This window comes from Colletes latitarsis, unplaced genomic scaffold, assembly GCF_051014445.1.
Source record: "Colletes latitarsis isolate SP2378_abdomen unplaced genomic scaffold, iyColLati1 scaffold0025, whole genome shotgun sequence".
Classification (NCBI taxonomy): Eukaryota; Metazoa; Arthropoda; class Insecta; order Hymenoptera; family Colletidae; genus Colletes; species Colletes latitarsis.
In genome coordinates, this window is record NW_027488375.1 from 8,166,463 (window position 1) to 8,173,030 (window position 6,568).

Here is a 6,568-nt window from a genome sequence, read left to right on the forward strand (position 1 = left end):
TAATGTGGGACCACACTGTAACAATCAATGAAACCTGGTCTTGATAAATATATTAGAGAATAATTCATGTTAGGTCTAGGTTAGGTCTGGGATTTGCTCTCATCAGGCTCATTCTTTCGCATATTTCTCATACTTGATGGCTAGATCCTGGAGTTTTTCTGGATTGCATCACGTAGTAATGTGGTACCACACTGAAACAGTCAATTAAACCTGGTTTCCATCAATATTTTAGAGGATAACGCAAGTTTGGTCTGGGATTTGCCCTCATCAGGCTCATACTTACGCGTTTTTCACATACTTGTTGAACAGATTCTGGGTTTTTTCTGGTTTGGGTCACGTAGTAATGTGGTACCACACTGAAACAGTCGATTAAACCAGGTTTCGATCAATAATTTTGAGGATAACGCATGTTAGGTCTAGGCTAGGCCTGGGATTTTCACTCATCAGACTCATACATCCGCATTCTTCACATGCTTGTTGAACGGATCCTGGGTTTTTTCTGGTTTGGATCACGTAGTAATGTGGGGCCACACTGTAACAGACTATTAAACCAGCTTTCGATCAATATTTTTGAGGATAACGCATGTTAGGTCTAGGTTAGGCCGGCGTTTTTCACTCATCACACTCATACTTTCGCATTCTTCACATATTTGTTGAACGGATCCTGGGTTTTTTCTGGTTTGGATCACGTAGTAATGTGGGACCACACTGAAACAATCAATTAAACCTGGTCTTGATAAATATTTTAGAGGATAACGCATGTTTAGTCTGGGTTAGGTCTGGGATTTGCCCTCGTCAGGCTCATACTTTCGCATATTTCTCATATTTCATGGCTAGATCCTGGGCTATTTCTGGATTGGATCAGGTAGTAATGTGGTACCACACTGAAACAGTCGATTAAACCAGGTTTCTATCAATATTTTTGAGGATAACGCAAGTTAGGTCTGGGATAGGTCTGGGATTTGCCCTCATCAGGCTCATACTTTCGCGTTCTTCACATACTTGTTGAACAGATCCTGGGTTTTTTCCGGTTTGGGTCACGTAGTAGTGTGGTACCACACTGAAACAGACGATTAAACCAGCTTTCGATCAATATTTTTGAGGATAACGCATGTTAGGTCTAGGTTAGGCCGGGGATTTTCACTCATCAGACTCATACTTTCGCATTCTTCACATACTTGTTGAACGGATCCTGGGTTTATTCTGGTTTGGATCACGTAGTAATGTGGGACCACACTGAAACAATCAATTAAACCTGGTCTTGATGAATATTTTAGAGGATAACGCATGTTAGGTCTAGTTTAGGCCTGGGATTTGCCCTCATCAGACTCATACTTTCGCATACTTCACATACTTATTGAACGGATCCTGGGTTTTTTTCTGCTTTGGATCACGTAGTAAAGAGGTACCACACTGAAGCAGTCCATTAAACCTGGTTTGAATCAATATTTTAGAGGATAACGCATGTTAGGTTTTGGTTAGGTCTAGGATTTGCCCTCATCAGGCTCATACTTTCGCATATTTCTCATACTTCATGGCTAGATCCTGGGCTGTTTCTGGATTGTATCACGTAGTAATGTGGTACCACGCTGAAACAGTCAATTAAACCTGGTTTCGATCAATATATTAGAGGATAACGCAAGTTAGGTCTGGGATAGGTCTGGGATTTTCACACATCAGACTCATACTTTCGCATTCTTCACATACTTGTTGAACAGATCCTGGGTTTTTTCTGGTTTGGGTCCGGTAGTAATGTGGTACCACACTGAAACAGTCGATTAAACCAGGTTTCGGTCAATATTTTTGAGGATAACGCATGTTAGGTCTGGGTTAGGTCTAGGATTTGCCCTCGTCAGGCTCATACTTTCGCATTCTTCCCATACTTGTTAAACGGATCCTGGGTTTTTTCCGGTTTGGATCACGTAGTAATGTGGGACCACACTGAAAGACTCAATTAAACCTAGTCATGATAAATATTTTAGAGGATAACGCATGTTAGGTCTGGGTTAGGTCTAGGCTTTGCCCCCATCAGGCTCATACTTTCGCATATTTCTCATACTTCATGGCTGGATCCTGGGCTATTTCTGGATTGGATCACGTAGTAATGTGGTACCACACTGAAACAGTCAATTAAACCTGGTTTTGATCAATATTTTAGAGAATAATCCATGTTAGGTCTAGGTTAGGTCTGGGATTTGCTCTCATCAGGCTCATTCTTTCGCATATTTCTCATACTTGATGGATAGATCCTGGGCTTTTTCTGGATTGCATCACGTAGTAAGGAAGTACAACACTGAAACAGACAATTAAACCTGGTTTCCATCAATATTTTAGAGGACCACGCGTGTTAGGTCTAGGTTAGGCCTGGGATTTGCCCTCATCAGGCTCATACTTTCGCGTTTTTCACATACTTGTTGAACGGATCCTGGGTTTTTTCTGGTTTGCATGACGTAGTAATGTGGGACCACACTGTAACAATCAATGAAACCTGGTCTTGATAAATATTTTAGAGAATAATTCATGTTAGGTCTAGGTTAGGTCTGGGATTTGCTCTCATCAGGCTCATTCTTTCGCATATTTCTCATACTTGATGGCTAGATCCTGGAGTTTTTCTGGATTGCATCACGTAGTAATGTGGTACCACACTGAAACAGTCAATTAAACCTGGTTTCCATCAATATTTTAGAGGATAACGCAAGTTTGGTCTGGGATTTGCCCTCATCAGGCTCATACTTACGCGTTTTTCACATAGTTGTTGAACAGATTCTGGGTTTTTTCTGGTTTGGGTCACGTAGTAATGTGGTACCACACTGAAACAGTCTATTAAACCAGGTTTCGATCAATAATTTTGAGGATAACTCATGTTAGGTCTAGGCTAGGCCTGGGATTTTCACTCATCAGACTCATACATTCGCATTCTTCACATACTTGTTGAACGGATCCTGGGTTTTTTCTGGTTTGGATCACGTAGTAATGTGGGGCCACACTGAAACAGACGATTAAACCAGCTTTCGATCAATATTTTTGAGGATAACGCATGTTAGGTCTAGGTTAGGCCGGCGTTTTTCACTCATCACACTCATACTTTCGCATTCTTCACATATTTGTTGAACGGATCCTGGGTTTTTTCTGGTTTGGATCACGTAGTAATGTGGGACCACACTGAAACAATCAATTAAACCTGGTCTTGATAAATATTTTAGAGGATAACGCATGTTAGGTCTGGGTTAGGTCTGGGATTTGCCCTCGTCAGGCTCATACTTTCGCATTCTTCCCATACTTGTTAAACGGATCCTGGGTTTTTTCCGGTTTGGATCACGTAGTAATGTGGGACCACACTGAAACACTCAATTAAACCTAGACATGATAAATATTTTTGAGGATAACGCATGTTAGGTCTAGGCTAGGCCTGGGATTTTCACTCATCAGACTCATACATTCGCATTCTTCACATACTTGTTGAACGGATCCTGGGTTTTTTTCTGGTTTGGATCACGTAGTAATGTGGTACCACACTGAAACAGTCAATTAAACCTGGTCTTGATAAATATTTTAGAGGATAACGCATGTTAGGTCTGGGATAGGTCTGGGATTTGCCCTCATCAGGCTCATACTTTCGCGTCTTTCACATACTTGTTGAACAGATCCTGGGTTTTTTCCGGTTTGGGTCACGTAGTAGTGTGGTACCACACTGAAACAGTCGATTAAACCTGGCTTCGATCAATATTTTTGAGGATAACGCATGTTTGGTCTAGGTTAGGCCTGGGACTTTCACTCATCAGACTCATACTTTCGCATTCTTCACATACTTGTTGAACGGATCCTGGGTTTTTTCTGGTTTGGATCACGTAGTAATGTGGGACCACACTGAAACAATGAATTAAACTTGGTCTTGATAAATATTTTTGAGGATAACGCAAGTTAGGTCTGGGATAGGTCTGGGATTTGCCCTCATCAGGCCCATACTTTCGGGTTTTTCACATACTTGTTGAACAGATCCTGGGTTTTTTCCGGTTTGGGTCACGTAGTAGTGTGGTACCACACTGAAACAGTCGATTAAACCTGGCTTCGATCAATATTTTTGAGGATAACGCATGTTAGGTCTAGGTTTGGCCGGGGATTTTCAGTCATCAGACTCATACTTTCGCATTCTTCACATACTTGTAGGACGGATCCTGGGTTTTTTCTGGTTTGGATCACGTAGTAATGTGGGACCACACTGAAACAATCAATTAAACCTGGTCTTGATAAATATTTTAGAGGATAACGCATGTTTGGTCTGGGATAGGTCTGGGATTTGCCCTCATCATACTCATACTTTCGCACACTTCACAAACTCGTTGAACAGATCCTGGGTTATTTTCTGGTTTGGATCACATAGTAATGTGGTACCACACTGAAACAGTAGATTAAACCAGGTTTTGATCAATATTTTTGAGGATAACGCATGTTAGGTCTAGTTTAGGCCTGGGATTTGCCCTCATCAGACTCATACTTTCGCATTCTCCACATACTTGTTGAACGGATCCTGAGTTTTTTCTGGTTTGGATCACATAGTAATGTGGTACCACACTGAAACAGACGATTAAACCAGGTTTCGATCGATATTTTTGAGGATAACGCATGTTAGGTCTAGGTTAGGCCGGGGTTTTTCACTCAACACACTCATACTTTCGAATTCTTCACATACTTGTTGAACGGATCCTGGGTTTTTACTGGTTTGGATCACGTAGTAATGTGGTACCACACTGAAACATTCAATTAAAGCTGGTCTTGATAAATATTTTAGAGGATAACGCATGTTAGGTCTGGGATAGGTCTGGGATTTGCCCACATCAGGCTCATACTTTCGCGTTTTTCACATACTTGTTGAACAGATCCTGGGTTTTTTCAGGTTTGGGTCACGTAGTAGTGTGGTACCACACTGAAACAGTCGATTAAACCTGGTTTGGATCAATATTTTAGAGGATAACGCATGTTAGGTCTAGGTTAGGCCGGGGATTTTCAGTCATCAGACTCATACTTTCGCATTCTTCACATACTTGTAGGACGGATCCTGGGTTTTTTCTGGTTTGGATCACGTAGTAATGTGGGACCACACTGAAACAATCAATTAAACCTGGTCTTGATAAATATTTTAGAGGATAACGCATGTTTGGTCTGGGATAGGTCTGGGATTTGCCCTCATCATACTCATACTTTCGCACACTTCACAAACTCGTTGAACAGATCCTGGGTTATTTTCTGGTTTGGATCACATAGTAATGTGGTACCACACTGAAACAGTAGATTAAACCAGGTTTTGATCAATATTTTTGAGGATAACGCATGTTAGGTCTAGTTTAGGCCTGGGATTTGCCCTCATCAGACTCATACTTTCACATTCTCCACATACTTGTTGAACGGATCCTGAGTTTTTTCTGGTTTGGGTCACGTAGTAGTGTGGTACCACACTGAAACAGTCGATTAAACCTGGTTTCGATCAATATTTTTGAGGATAACGCATGTTAGGTCTAGGTTAGGCCGGGGATTTTCACTCATCAGACTCATACTTTCGCATTCTGCACATACTTGTTGGACGGATCCTGGGTTTTTTCTGGTTTGGATCACGTAGTAATGTGGTACCACACTGAAACAGACGATTAAACCAGGTTTCGATCGATATTTTTGAGGATAACGCATGTTAGGTCTAGGTTAGGCCGGGGTTTTTCACTCAACACACTCATACTTTCGAATTCTTCACATACTTGTTGAACGGATCCTGGGTTTTTACTGGTTTGGATCACGTAGTAATGTGGTACCACACTGAAACATTCAATTAAACCTGGTCTTGATAAATATTTTAGAGGATAACGCATGTTAGGTCTGGGATAGGTCTGGGATTTGCCCTCATCATACTCATACTTTCGCACACTTCACATACTCGTTGAACAGTCGATTAAACCAGGTTTTGATCAATATTTTTGAGGATAACGCATGTTAGGTCTAGTTTAGGCCTGGGATTTGCCCTCATCAGACTCATACTTTCGAATTCTTCACATACTTGTTGAACGGATCCTGGGTTTTTACTGGTTTGGATCACGTAGTAATGTGGTACCACACTGAAACATTCAATTAAACCTGGTCTTGATAAATATTTTAGAGGATAACGCATGTTAGGTTTGGGTTAGGTCTAGGATTTGCCCTCATCAGGCTCATACTTTCGCATATTTCTCATACTTCATGGCTAGATCCTGGGCTGTTTCTGGATTGTGTCACGTAGTAATGTGGGACCACACTGAAACAATCAATTAAACCTGGTCTTGATAAATATTTTAGAGGATAACGCATGTTAGGTCTGGGATAGGTCTGGGATTTGCCCTCATCATACTCATACTTTCGCACACTTCACATACTCGTTGAACAGTCGATTAAACCAGGTTTTGATCAATATTTTTGAGGATAACGCATGTTAGGTCTAGTTTAGACCTGGGATTTGCCCTCATCAGACTCATTCTTTCGCATACTTCAAATACTTCTTGAACAGGTCCTGGTTTTTTTTCTGGTTTGGATCACGTAGTCATGTGGT